This window comes from Crocodylus porosus, unplaced genomic scaffold (genome assembly GCF_001723895.1).
Source record: "Crocodylus porosus isolate Cpor-Errol unplaced genomic scaffold, CroPor_comp1, whole genome shotgun sequence".
In the NCBI taxonomy this organism is placed as follows: Eukaryota; Metazoa; Chordata; order Crocodylia; family Crocodylidae; genus Crocodylus; species Crocodylus porosus.
Genome location: NW_017728948.1, coordinates 46350153 through 46365127, shown reverse-complemented (window position 1 = coordinate 46365127; position 14975 = coordinate 46350153). Strand labels below are relative to the sequence as shown.

Genomic DNA, 14975 nt, shown 5'->3' with positions numbered 1-14975 from the left:
GGGGTGAGCGCGGCGGCGCGGGGAGCGTTTCCGGCCGCGGGGGCATCCCGCAGCTGATCGCGGCCGAGGTGCAGGGAGCGGAGCGGCGCCCGGTGAGTGCGGCGGGCCTGGGCCCGGCGCCGGGCGGGCAGGCACAGCCGTCCCCTTCAGCAGCCGCCGCTGTATCCGTACCCGTGCCCGTACCCATGCGTGCGTGTGCGGCGGCAGCCCTGCCTTGCCCTGCAGCAGCTGCCTGGCGCGGCCGGGGTGGCGGCGGCGGGGGAAGCCGCAGCCTCCGAGCGCGCGGGTGCGTGCGGGCGGCGGGTTGACAAGGTGGTCGTGGGGGGACTTAAGGCTGGGGCCAGGCGGCGGCGCCAAAGCCCGCAACCGGCCCCTGTGGGTGCGCGCGGGCCAGCAGCGGATCGGGCCCGCGGGAAACGCCTCTTCCCCGCGCGGAGCAGCCGGGCCTGGGCCCGGGGCCGGGGCTGCCGTGTCGGCGGGAGGGGCCGGGGCCTGCCCAGCCCCGTGCCCCGAGGGAGGTAAGGCCCCCCCCCCGAGTCGTGTTCCTGCTGGAAATGCCTTTAGGCGGCCGGGGGTGTTTCTAGTCAGCAAAGGACACTTCCCATGGCGGGTGTTTTCCCCCCCTTCCGGAGTGGAAGCTGGATAGAAACCAGCTGTGGAGTTGTTACTGGTTTCCAAGCACTAACTTCACAGTGGGCTGGCTCTCTGTAGCTGGATAACTGTTTTTATCTGGTGTCAGGACTTTGGTCCTGTGGTGGATCTAAATTTAGTGCACGCTTCTCCTGTTACCTGCATGGCAATGACTTTGTACCTGTGGCTGCTCTGAATTTATCCCACGCTTCTCCAGTTAATGACATGAAATACGTAACATGTAGCAGGGGCTTATGCCGTCTTTGAAATATCACCGTCTCAGCAAGCATGGTCGGGGCAGGGGCTGCAAATCAGATTGGGGATTTTTTAGTGTTGGAGCAACATTCTTGGCCCATCATAGCTACAGTGTTGTGAGAGGCAGGGATTTCTTTTTTTGTGGGGGAGGGATTCTCTCTTACTGGACCAGCTGCATTGTTAAGATGAAGCTTTCAAATAAGTACTCTTTCCTTTAGGATAGTTATAATTTTGAAACATGGTCTGAACCATTCTAATCAGAAGCAAATGTGGAGTTTGTTTCATTTGGAAAAAGCCAAGTATAGAAAGGGTATGAATGTTGAGGGATACAGTCTGCCGTTTTTCTTTGGAAAGTATCTATTTGGGATGAAGGCGGTGACCATTATAACCATCTGTCTTGATTCTTCCCATTGTTCCATAGAACTGGACTTGTTAGTGAAGTAGTCAGTGTTATTTCGTTGGTCCTGAGCCAATTTGATAGGTAAAATACGTTGCACTTTGCCATTCTTTTGCATTCGTGTTATGTTTTGTTTTTTTTTATATTGCTATCTCTATTGTTGCCCTTAAATGTGTTCAGCATGGTTGCGGGCCCAGAATTTAAGTAAACGTTAGCATGTAAACATGTTTAGAAAGTAATGGGATTTTGTGCTGGCATTAGCTTTTAAAATAATATAAATAAGATCATATGCCAGTGGATTGGAAGAGGTAAAATTAGATTAAAAAGGGTGGTTTGAATGCAGAATTAAAGAAATTGTTTTACTGATGCTAACCTGGGCTTTCTACGTTCAGTACTTCAATTATGGGAACTGGTTTGGTCCTTGGTTATGAAGCTTAATGCTCACTGAAGTCAGCAGAAATTAGTCTGGGTCTCTGAACACTGGCTACTTTTAGCTATTACTTGATAGGGAAGGCTGAAATAGTGTAACTGATTTGCATTGTGTACTTTTAGAACTGAAATAAGTGTGAAATAACTTAAGAACTTACTAATCACCCTCGCTAATCTTTCCTTCATCAAGGTGTGTGCCACATTAACACACAATTAACATGCCAAAATAGCCATCTCCTACATTCTCAGAAAATAGCCCTGCACTGACATTTCACAGAAAAAGTTGCTAGCATGCTATAAAGTAAGTGGGGATTCATCAGTCTTCCTTACTGTTTACAGTATCTGTAAAGTCACACAATTCTACATTTAAATAGAAAACGTGTATCCAAAATGAGAATCCATGTCCTTGAGTCAATAGCAGTTAGATCAGTGATTCTCAAGCAGGGTATCACCAGCTCCTTTCAAGGGTGCCTTGAAGTATGAGGCGATAAATAGATAATCTAAACAGATAAGCAGGCCCCTCACAGGCCTGGCTAATCCATTGCCCCAATGCCCAGCTCTTCTGCAAGGAGGTAAGCACTGTAATATATAAATGAGTTTTTGAAATTTGGTGCTGCTCAATTCACAGAAGTTATATAGGGGTGCCTGAAGTCCAGTGAGCAATGGCTTGAGCCCAAACAGGTTGAGAGCCACTGACTTAGATCTTGTGCATTATGTGTAGTGTTAGTAGTCTGAATGGTGTAATACCTGCATATGAAATAACTTTCAGTATGAATTCCTGTAATGCTATAGGAACCCAAAGCCTAGATGCAGATAAATCACTTTTAGTTGCTGTTGGCAGTTTATGTCCTTTAGTTCTGTGTCAACATGTGTTATTGATTAATTCTAGATCTGATATTGTCATCGCCATATGCTTTAGTTATTCTGCTTTTTTTTTTAAATGCCTCAGAATTACAATGTCATGCTATAACTATTTTCTATATAGTTAACTCAGGAAATCTTTTTCACAGTAAGGGTGGCCAAAATTTGGAATGGGATTCCAAAGGAGGTGGTGCTGTCCGCTACCTTGGGGGTCTTTAAGAGAAGGCTGGATAGGCATGCTTTCCTGCTTATGCAGGAGGTTGAACTTGATGATCTGTTGAGGTCCCTTCTGACCCTAGCATCTATGGAAAAACTCAGTCTATTTAAAATTATTTTTGTTTGAACAGTTAAGATGCCATTGTGATCCTTTTAAAATGGTCTTGTGGCAGAATTGCAGTTCTGACTTCCTTATGTGGAAGAAAGCAAGCTACAGTAAATGAAATAAAGCATATATTTTACATTTGGAACGAATTATGTTTGTTTGGGTTTTTTGCCAATTAGGTGAATTTGAGGTTTAGAATTTTCAAGAAAAATAATAGTATTAATATGAGTTTGAGTGTGTATGACACCTGACTTGGTTGCAAGGATGGAGAGAATTCTCAGTAAAACAACATAAGCATATAGACATTTAGACATTAGGCCTGGAAGGGACCTTGGGAGATTGTCAAGTCCACCCCCTTGCCCCAAGGGTAGGAAGTCAGCTAGGGTCAAAGGATCCCAACAAGATAAGCATCCAAATGTTCTTAAAAGAGTCCAGGGAGTCCATATGTGCTGTTCTGTCCAAGAAATAGATCATAATAGTATGGATAGGATCTCCCACTGGACAGGATACAGAACTTGGAAGTAGGACATCTGGATTCTTTTCTCAGATTTATGATGAACTAGATGAGAAATCAGTGAAGGCAAGATAAGGGTGGAATGTGGTTTGATTTTATACGGAGCTTACTGTCATTACAGTCAAATGGAAATATGCTTCCCAGGGAGTATAAATTAGGACCCAGAGTAGTTTGCTGCAGTATTTGAGTTTCAGAGTGGCAATATAGGAAGACTGTAAGGAGGGAATTTCAGTACTTGAGAGCACATGATTTAGGGTTTTAGGAAAGGCAGGGTCCTGGTAAAAATGATTTGTGGTAGTTAGTTGGTAGATGGTAATAATAAGTCATAGATGCTTCAGTTATGCTATTGTTTGACAGACAGTGGTGATGTACAACTGGGGGCTGCAAGCAGGGCATCGACCTTGGGTTCCAGCTTGGAGAAAGGCCCCTGGATGGCTCCTTCCTTTGGAAGTCTGCCATGCTGGAAGAAGCTGCCTGGCCAAGGAGCTGGGCAAGAACAGTTCTATACCACCTGGTTGTAAGAGCAAGGCATGGAGACCCAGTAGCAGCAGCTGGAGTCTTTGAATCCCCAGGGCAGGTTAAAGCGACTGCCTTCTTCATCCACTCCCTACCTCTCTGGCACTTGGGACCCCAGCTCTTCCTGTGGGCTCTGGGGAGATTTACACAGGGTATACAACTTGGTAGATATACTTCTGCCCTTAAATAAAGATTCATGATGAATTTGAGTCTTCTGGACTTAAACAAATTTAAGGTTTGCATTAGGAACATGAAATACAAATGCTTTCATAAAATAAACCATACAGTATCTGTGTCTATTAACAGGAGAATTCTACACAGAGTAGTATAAACTGGAAGCTCATCAGTTGGGACCTTTAAGAAGAACATGGCTATGATTGGTAGCTTACAGTAATCCTGTGATTTACTTTGGTACAGCTATTGAAGAAGTTAATGAAATATTAGGACTACGTTTTTTCAAGATATTTCTGGTAGAGATAGGGAAGTATTAATACTATTGTACGAGGTATTAGAAATTCCTCATCTTGGATACGATGTACAGTTGTGATCAGACACCAGTTCAAAGTGGAACAGGTGTAGGTAGAAAAGGGCTAGTTAGTTGATCAGAGGAATGGGAAACCTTTTATAAAAGAGAGGGCTAAAAGAGCTTGGTTTATTTAGTCTGTTAAAAGGAAGGTTGAGAGGGGATAAGATTTCTGCCTGTAAATGCATCAGAAGGTAAATAGGAACAGTGTTGGCACAAGAATAAAATGGGTATAAACTAGCATTAAATATATTTTGGCTGAGAATTGGAAGCAAATTTATAACCATTACAAGAGTGAAGTCCTGGAATGACCTTCTAGTAAGCATAGTGAGTGCCAAAACCCTACTTCTGTCCTGGAGCTTGATCACTTTATGAAAGAGAAGCACGAGACTCTACTTGATGGCCTAATTATTCTTCCCAGTCCTTTGGTTTTGTGTCTGTTAAATAGTCAGTTACTTGAATATCTTTTTCTATGTTAATGTTGTCTTAACAGCTTTAGTAGCAAGTCTAGCAGGCTGCTTAAAAATGACACAAGACCAACATTTATAAATGTTTAATTACAGCTTTTCATTGGTAGAACTGTTTTATGTTGTAGGCTTACTAGTCATTTTCTGAGAATATTTTATAAGATGGACTATTAGCTCTAAAATGCATAGGAATTGAGTTGCAGGAATATTTTAATAGTATGGATTTTATTTTTTAAGTCATTGTGTGCAAACAGTTGATTTGGAATTTTGTGTGCTACAACAGCTTATTAAATTGACTTTAATAATAAACTAGGAAAATTATTTCCAAATTCACTTAAATTATTTTCTAAATCTCTGGAAAAAGAAACCCATTACGGAAATAGTGTTTGCCGTATAACAAAACGGTGAAAAGTTTATTACATAACTAGGATGTAACAAGGATACTAGTAAATGAATAAAAACAAGAGGTTAGAAATAATGCAGTTTGAGTTGTGCATGGACTTTTCTAATACCTGTAATTCAGAACCAATATGATAAGCTATACAGAAAACTCATGCATCTGAGACTGTGTGGGTTGATCCGACTGAAGTCATTGGAACTGCAGAGACTCCCTTACAAATCAGACTGTACACTCTGGACCTTTGCAGTAACAGGGTTGATGCTGAATCACTTTCACTACTGCCTGTGGTACTGTGGGCTGTTCTAGGAGTTCTTGAAGTCTCCTTCATTTTCAGGATTGTAGAAGGTTATACCCCCTTTAGTTTGAGATCTCAGCTGCCATTGCTCCAAGTTGTATTTTACTGGTATGCAAGTCTTAGGTAATTGTCAAAACCTGTCTTATTTTCAGGTTTCCATTAAAAATCTTGCAGACTTCTTTGATCTAAATATGTGATATTTGTTTGGGTACTTGGTCAGTAGTGAAAGCTCTGCTTTCACAAGCTGTAAATCTATGGGTAGGAATATTTAAAAGTATTCTTTTTTTAAAGTAGCTTAAATGCTAATTAGGATGTTTAAAGGGACATAGACTACTCCTTTATGGGTACCTATGCCTGAGGTTTGAAAGATGTATACATTTCCTGTAACTAAGGCCCATAAAAAGATGTATGGAATCATAGAAGGAGGGTTGGAAGGGACCTTGTAGATCTTCAAGTCCGACTCCCTGCCTGGGCGGGAGAAAAGACTGGACTCAAATGAGTCCAGCCAGGTAGTCATCAAGCCTCTTCTTAAAGATCCCCAGGGTAGGAGCCAGCACCACTTCCCTTGGAAGCTGGTTCCAGCTCCTAGCCGCTCTAATGCGAAGTAGTTCTTGCAGATGTCTAATCTATGGTCTAGCTTGGAGGATTTCTTTATGAACTTAAATTATTAACTTCAATTTTAGCATATTATAATGTTTGATAATTTCTAGTGATAAGAATTTTTCTTTTGTTTCTTCTAAAATAGCAGAGGATCCTTAGTGTAGGCAACATATGTAATTGTTTTGAGTCTGTCTTAGAGCTATACCTGCTGTAAATTGTTTTCAAGTAGTCCCCTGAGTTTTACATCTTCACTGTCATTTTTTTCTTTTGTCTTCTCTACTATATGGTGCTTGAGACACCTCCCAGCCAGCAAGTATCAGTTGCCTATGGGAAAATGTTCATTTCGGAAACCCTAGATGGATGTCATGGTGATGATGTTCTTTTGACCAGCTTTCTAGTTTATTTTAAAATGCAGGTATCGCAGACACAAAAAGGAACCTTGCTCAATCCTTTATTGCATATTTAGAATGAAACATATCTTTAAAACCACTCAGTGGTTTTGACACTGTCACTTTAAGTTGTGTGGTTCATGGTGGATTTTATTTAGTGAAGAGTAATTTTCCACAAGTTTGCTACTAGTCATGGTCTTGCTTTTTTGTACTCAGCATAATTGTGATCTGTAAATGAGCACATTTAACTTCCAAAGGGAGAAAAATTGACAGACTCTTAAATGTTTTGTAAATTTATTAATCCAAAATATTTTAATTTGTTTTAACAGCAAAAATTAATTCCTTATGTTACCATATTTTGATAATGGTATCTATCTGCAAAGACATATTATTGCTTTGGAACATGCATTGCAGAGAATGCATTCTATATAATCATAAGTAGTCATTAAATTACAATAATTTGGTGTGACTAATACTGGCATGAATTAGCTAAACTTTCATCTGTAACCCCTCGCATAATTTCTTAAATGGTGGCAGAGGGAGATGCTACATAGAGTACTTAATGGCCAGCTGTTTAATTCAGAAAATTAGAAACTTGACAATAAGCCATTCTGTGTATTGAATGGATTTTTTTTTATTAAAAAGATAACAGTAGTTATGGCAGTGACTTGTTACAAAACAACTTTTGTACATGATGATAATTCTTCTCGTACACAGATTCTTAAAGGAAAGATTCTTAGCAAGGTACTGTATGTCACTTAAAAACTGCCTGTGAATTGTGAGTTGTACTGGGGAAAGACAGGTTGGTATGGATGGGTAGAAAGGCAGGCATGTAGTTGCTTTGGAAATTAAATGCTTATCTGATTAAATTGGGATTTAAGGACAGCATAATGGAAAATGGACTTAATTAGGTAATTTGAATCAGTAAGCACACATACAAGACAACTGAATTGCCATTCTGGACCTTGCAAAGGAGGATTTAGCAGAAGATCTGAAAGCATGAGCCAGTAGGGCCTGAGCCAAAGCCCAATGGAAAAACTTCAGTCAGGACCATGGAGAAAAATGCAATATGGATAAAACTGAAATGTGGATGATTGTCAGAAGTGGAGTATTTAATAATAAAGAGCTTCAAACCTTATATAATTAAGTTATCTCAAATGTCTCCTGTGTTCTTCTACAAAAAGTAGGAAGGCAAGGATCCATAGTGTGGTTGTAAAACCTTTGACTCCAAGGAGCTTACAAAGTTTGTTTAGACTGTGCGCATGAAGAAAGACTGAAGGGTAGGATATAGTAGAAAAAAAGTGAACAAACAATGAAGATTTAGTTTTGTTAATAATTTCCATTTTTTGTAATTCAGCCTAATAGTTGCTGGAGGGAAGGAAGTGTATTAGTAAAACAGACCGTCACAGAAAAACAAAATAGTATTTCAAAAGCAAAATGAGTAGAACTAGCAGTATCTGCTAACTTTGCTCCTCAGTCTTTAATTTTTTTTACATTCCACCATTCACACACAACTTGTCTGTTACAGAGTAAAAATATAAAAATCCTCAGGCAAGAGATCCTAACCAAGTTTTTGAAAAGAAACCATCTTTATTTAGTTGACTAATTTGAAATATGTGTATAAGAAAAATGTGGTCAGTGTGTTTTTAGTTGCCTGCAAAGAACCTAGTGCCAGAAGAGGCATGCATGAAACATTAAGATGAAAATAATTAGCAGGAAAAACCAGAAAGGTGCGAGGCTGGGGTATCACAAGCAAATTTCTTGAGTCCCAGAATTCAGAGATTAGGAGGCACTATTTCACTGTTAGGGTGGCTAAGATCTGGAACCAACTTCCTAAGGAAGTGGTCTTTGTTCCTACCTTGGGTAAATTTAGAAAGAGGTTGGATGAACACCTGTCTGGGGTCATGTGATCCCAGCGTGTGCTCCAGCTAGTGGCGGGGGGTTAGACTAGATGATCTATTCAGGTCCCTTCTGACCCCTAACAAGTATGAAACTATGAGAGTTGCCTCAAATATTCTAAGCCATAGATTCCCTATCAGGTTTCACTTCTTGTGTTTAATCCTTTGTTGTTTTTTCTTGCCTTATATATATCTATATGTGGGCCTACTGTAGAATCTACTGCAAGTCTAAATAAATAAATAGGGGAGGGAAGGGAGTATTTTTTTTCTCTAAAACTAAAAATCTCTGTCTCTAGATATAGATTTCTCTCTCTCTCTCTCTCTCTCTATATATATATCTATATAATTACTTGCAGTAGATTTTTATCATAGGCCCTGAAATAGAGGGGTACAGACAAAGAGATGTGTCCCAAGCAGGAGAAAAAATTGTGCATGGAAGGAATGTTGAACTGTTTTATTGTATCTGGAGAGTAAAGGATAGTCTGAAGAAAGAAAGGGTCTGTTCAGAATCTGGGTGTGGGTTCTCCTTCCTAGGGTGGGCTGTGGAAATAGGCCACTAGTTTGTCTTCACTCCAGGAAGGTCTGATAGTTTGCTCTTGTTGGGTTATCTCTTCATATTTTTTTTAGATGTTATTATACCACAAGTGAGAACCCTGCGCTACAGTAATAGAATAACTGATGATGGGATGACAGTATGGCCAACGTCAATGGAAAAAGCCCCCACCTTTCCCAGCAAATGTACGATAGTCAATAGAATGCCTATTTATGTAAGATCCATCCATTCTTATCCTCTTTCTTGCTGCAGGCCTCCCTTCTTCACTTCACTATATAGATCTCTGTTCGGCACACTTTATCATATGTTAAGAAAATAAATTCACAACGTGGCTCAAGGACTTTGCCCTTTTGCCAGTCACAAATGTGATTACCCATTACTGATTGCCTGGGCTGCATTGGGAACCCTGTTCTCATGGAAATGTGGTGAGGTGATGGAGATTGATGTAATTAAAGAATCTGCTGGTGATGAGTCAGCAAGACAGCAGGTTTAAGGCCTGAGGCAGCTTCCTTTGGAAAATGCATGCTTAACTGTATACATGTATAATCCCACTCTGTGAGTTAGGAAAGCCGTTTGAATACTGAAAAACCTTTGACAAAAGGTTTTACAAGATTATAGTAGGTCTCAAATTAGGCTTCTAGTGGGTGTCAAATGAAGCCTCTGTTGAAATAGTTTAAGGGCAGTCAAACTCATTCTAAATGAGCTCAGCACCTTTGTACTATCATGATTAGATGGCTTCCAGTACTAAGGGTCATTTCAGTATTTATATGCTATACTGCAGTGTAAATTGTGGCCACAGCCAGTGTTTGGAGGAATCAGGGGTTAAAAATGTAATATTTTCCAAAGTGAACAATCTTGTATTTAAAAAGAAGGTAAGCAGGCTGGCTGGCTAGTCCTGTTAATCCTCCTGGACTCAGAGGTGAGAGTTGGTGAGAAATTATTCAGTAGAATCATGATAATTTTCATGACAAACAGAGCTCCTTAATCTTGCTTGACCTGAGACCCAGAAATCCTTGTGCTCTGTGCTCAGATAACAGGGTTATTAAAATGTGAAAGCTGTTTACTGGTTGCTGATTACTGAAGGCCAGTAATTGGCTGCTACTTATGTATCTATAATAGATGAGTGAAGGAATGGAAAGAAAAATAAAACAATACGGACTTCAGCCTCTGTTGCCTTGCACCCTGTGTAATCATTTAAATTGGGTGTTGACAATCTTCTTCCAGCCTGGGCTAGAACTTGTGACCTGACTGCAGATTTCTGGCCTCTCTGCAGCAAAGATTAACCCAGATATGCTGCAGCAGAAGGCTCCACAGCAGAGGGCCTAAGGGATGGGTGGCATGGTACATCTCCATGCCACTGATTCCCCTGTTCTGTATCAGACCTCCACAGCCTGACTTCAGGCCTGATGTGGCAGCCTGAATTCAGGTAGGTTGTTGGCAGAAGCCAGCTTAATTTTCCCTTGATTTTTGTTGCCACCATCTCCTGCAGAGAGATGGTTAACTGAACGTGGGCAGTTGTTAATTATTTCATTAATATTATGGAACCACCTAGTAGTCCCCATCTTAAATGAGAACCCACTTTGGTGTTTGGTGTTTTTAGTATAGGACAAATGCATGAGAGAGGGCATGTTTCTGCCTTGGAGCTTAGAGCTAGGGTAGCAGACCCGTCAGGGTGCTCACAGTGTCAGAAAAGATGGGAATTGCTGCATATGCTGCAGATGTTATCTTTGCAGAACTCACCAAGTGAGACTTCCGTGGGTATAGAAATACGTCATTGTTTTGGCTAGGCCCAGGGTGCCTGGCAGATGATGTGAGAGCATCAGGGTCATATATGTACATATACTGAATGCTTGGCACATGCCAGCCCAGTGTGAAGAAACAGGTTTTTTTCTTTTAAGAGGAGATGTAGAGGGAAATCTGGAAAAGGTAGGGTAAGGTCAGGGATATTTCCTTTCACTCCCTTTTTAAGAAGCAAATTGAACCATGTATATATTCAAAAGGTAGTTATTTAAGAGCAAAGTAAAGAAGAAAAAAACCGAGTTCCTCAACATCATAAGAAATTAGTAGGTAAAATGCCAGTAGAGGTAATTGTGGGACAAAAAACATCATGGACAAGAGAACAGGAACCTGTGCAAGAATGCTCAAGGGACAAGTAATTCCTTTCTGTCAACATATTTTCACAAGAAGAAGGTAACATTTTAGAGATGGACTGGAAACGTAGCAATGTAGGAAAGTGAAATGTTAAGTCTTTGCTATTTATTTACCACATCAGGAAATAAAACTATTAACAGTAAACATATGCTAGGGGACTTGTATTCCATAACTGGCTAGGAGGTAACGAGGAAAACTGCATGGCCTTTGAAGATGTGCACAAAGGACTGGAGCAGCAGAGGACCAGAAGGTGACTAATATATAGTTCTCATCATTGAGAAAGGAACAGGGTGGATTCAGTTAACTGTAGACTTTGAATCTAATGTTTGCTACAGAGAGTTTGATAAAGAGATTAAAAACAGACATGCATAATGTAATAGTGTAGTTAAGAGTGCGGAGCTTGAATATATTAAAAAAAAAATCATGGCTGCTGTATCCATCCAAAAGTTCTATCTTTTAAGTCCAGACTATTTAAATGACTATGACTGCGGACAGAATTTGGCTCATTAGTTTGTCTCTTTTATTTCTTTGACATTGATAGAAAAAGATAGAGCAATAAACACAATTTGTGTGGCCTGCAAGAAAAAAATATTTTGCTCTGCAACAAGAGATTAGAAAGTCAAATGCATTATATAAAGAGATAAATATTAAAAATTAAATATGAACAGATAGGCAAGGACTTAAATATGAAGGGAAGTATTAAGAGGATGTTATTAATATATAGGGGATGAAAATTGTATCTTTGGGGAATGAATTTTGATTACTTTTAGATTATAGTAATAGTGAAATATGTACTGCTGAAATGTAAAAAAAATCATGGGAAACATTAAAAAAAATCCCCTGCATTCTTGCTACTTAAGTATGCATATAAAAAGATCACATACAATAGTGGGGGAGTAACATTTTTTGGCAGACATACCATGAAGTAAGCTTTGAACCCTCCCTGAGTACAACTCTGATCCTCTTTGCCTGCCCAATCTGGTGCTTTGCTTTCTGTTCCCTGTCCTATCTGCTGCTGTTTCCAACTCCTTTCCCAATCTGCTGTGCGCCGTACACAGAGGCTGCCTGAGCCATTTGTGGCATTTGTGCTGTGGGTTGGTCATCCACAACTTATGGTATGGAAAATAAGCTCTCAGTTTTAAAGAAATATAGAATCTCTTCCTGTTTTTAAGGTATGAGAATTATTGCATATAACAATAAAAATGGTTGATGCTGACCACAGAGGCCCTAAATGCATTTGAAAATAAGGGCGCTTGTACACATGATGGCAGGGTTTAGTCTTCAGTTTTTTTTTCTATCCCCTGTAAATTGAAACAGTGAGGTATAGAATAAAAACCTGAGGACTTAAACCATTTAAATTTTTCCATCACATTATGGCGAGGGGTTGGTCCTTTTTGTCAGAGCTGGAACCTATATGTGGCCAGCGGGTGAGATGCTGACAGGCCAAGTGGCCCCTGCCCCATGGGGGGCCCCAGTCCTTCCCTCTTCGGCGGTGGTGCCCCCCGGGGGGGGCAACCCAGGCAGGCTACTAGTGGCCTCACCCAGCCCAATCCAACTCTTCCCCGTCCAGGGGCAGCACCTGGCCTGCTAGCAGCCCTCCTGGGCAACCTCAGGGGCGCTGCTTCGTAGATTTCATAGATATTTGGGCTGGAAGGGATCCCGGAGGATCATTGAGTCCAGCCCCCTGCCCCAAGGGCAGGAAGTCAGCAGGGATCATAGGATAACTTGCTGCCACAGAGGGAAGGACTGGGCCCCTCTGCAGCTCAGGGGCAGCTCGGCCTGATGGCAAGGAGGGTGTCAGGAGGGCAGCTGGCTGTGCTGATGGCTGGAGAAGGCGGCAGAGATGGTGCACAGGGTGTGGGGATCCCCAGGAAGGCTGGTAGCTGGCTGGGTACTGCCCTAGCTTGGAGGCAGCCAATCCAAGTCTTCCCCGAGCCTGTCTGGGCTTCCAGTGCCCTGTGAATTGTCCCTGCTGCCTTCTCTGGCTGCCAGCATACCCAGGTGCCCTTCTGTCCCCTCCTCCTGCTGCCCCAGGAGTAAGCTGCATGTGCTGGCAGTTGGAGAAGGCAGTGGGGGCAGTGCACAGGGAGCTAAAAGGCCCAGCAGGCTCGGGGATCAAGCGCCTCTGAGCTGGGGCAGTACCTGGCCAGCTAACAGCCTTCTTGGCAGACCCTATGCTCTGTGCACCATCTCTGCCGCCTTCTCCAGCCACCAGCACACCCAGCTCCCCTCCTGCCACATTCCTGTGTTGCCCCAGGGGCAAGCCAGCCCATTCATGGGCAGTTCCAGCTGTCCTGCCAGCTGCAGAAGCCTGCTGAAGGCAGAAGCAGTAAAGGGCCTGATCCTTTTTTTTCTGTGGCGCTTGCCTGCCTGTCCTGTGGCCAGGGAGTGAGCTGATAGCTGCATCGTTGCAATTTGCAATATTGCAAACTAAACTATATAGGGATGTAGCTTAGTTTGCAACAATGCAGACGCATTGAAAAAACCTCAAACTGGCTCATGTGTAATGTGTGATGCCATTAAGCCACACAAATGACATTTTTATCACGTGTACATTGTGACGATTGTCATGTGTGCAAGCGGCCTAAAAGCCTAAAAAAGTGCTCCTCTTACACCACTCATTCTTCAAGCTTTTCATTCTTAGAAATACAGGGTTTAGGTTAACTATATAATTTAAGTATTTATATTGTACTTGACAGTCATCTGAGGTGATTTTAATAAATACTTTTGCTCTGTATTCATCAGATTCAATAATAAGTTATTCTGAAGTATATACATGTTCTATTTTGAAAAACTATGGAAGTGGCTCTTACAGACTTGTTTACAAAGTTGTAATTTTTTTTTTTAAAGTGTTTTTTTTATTTCCATCTTTTCATCTTGCTATATCAGTAGTTATCAAACTGTATGCTTTTTGTGCCAACTCTTGGAATTTCTGCTTTTTTGATCTTTCTGTACAAAGATTCTTTATGGTGTATACTGGTATGAATTTAAAGCGTCCTAAATTTACTGTCCAGGGGCCAAACAAAATAGAGGAAATAAATTGACCATGATTATAGATATGTGCTGTCTCTGGATCCATGTATCTCTCAAAGTTCAGAATAGATTCATACTAATGTGACTAAGATGAATCTGTACATTAGTCAAGAGGATCTGTTTAGTTGTAGCATTACCTTGGCATATCCTGTGTCAGTGTGGTGATATGGTGAAATATCATTTTGTAATATGATAATGATATTGTATATCGCTGAAGATTGTATATCGCTGAAGATATTCCACAAGTGGGATTGCTTGGAAAAAATTGGATAATCCTCCATATTTCAGGGAGAATGGCAATTCTAGGATGAGAGTTCATTATGGAGAATTTGCTATAGCAAGTGAACTGTACTGGGTAGCGTTAATAAGGCTTGGCTCTTGACAAGGTTTAAATAGGAATCATAGTAGAAATGAGACTGAACCTGTTTTGCTTTAGAAAACAGCCAGCCTTGTTTACTTTTTTTATTGTATTTTCTTTCATAGTTTTATAGTTAGTAGGGTCGGAAGAGGCCTGAGCAGATCATTGAGTCTGACCCCCGGCCATGGCAGGAAAAAGTACTGGGGTCAAATGACCCCAGCAAGGTGTTCATGTAGCCTCTTCTTAGAGACCCCCAGGGTAGGAGCCAGCACCACTTCTCTTGGAAGTTGGTTCCAGATCCTAGCTGCCCTGACCGTGAAGTAGCGCCTCCTGATATCTAGCCTAAATCTACCCTCTGCCAACTTGTTACAGTTATTCCTAGTC

At 41.4% G+C, this 14975-nt stretch overlaps 1 protein-coding gene across 3 annotated transcripts in view; it reads left to right on the top strand.

Annotated features, from left to right (window-relative positions):
• Positions 1–6: 6 nt before the first annotated feature.
• Positions 7–14975, top strand: part of APBB2 (amyloid beta precursor protein binding family B member 2) — a 373280-nt gene continuing 358311 nt past the window's right edge. For all 3 annotated transcript variants that reach the window (XM_019552764.1, XM_019552769.1, XM_019552770.1), the window contains exon 1: positions 7–92. The gene's annotated coding sequence lies outside the window, so the exon portion shown is untranslated. The remainder of the gene's footprint in view (positions 93–14975) is intronic.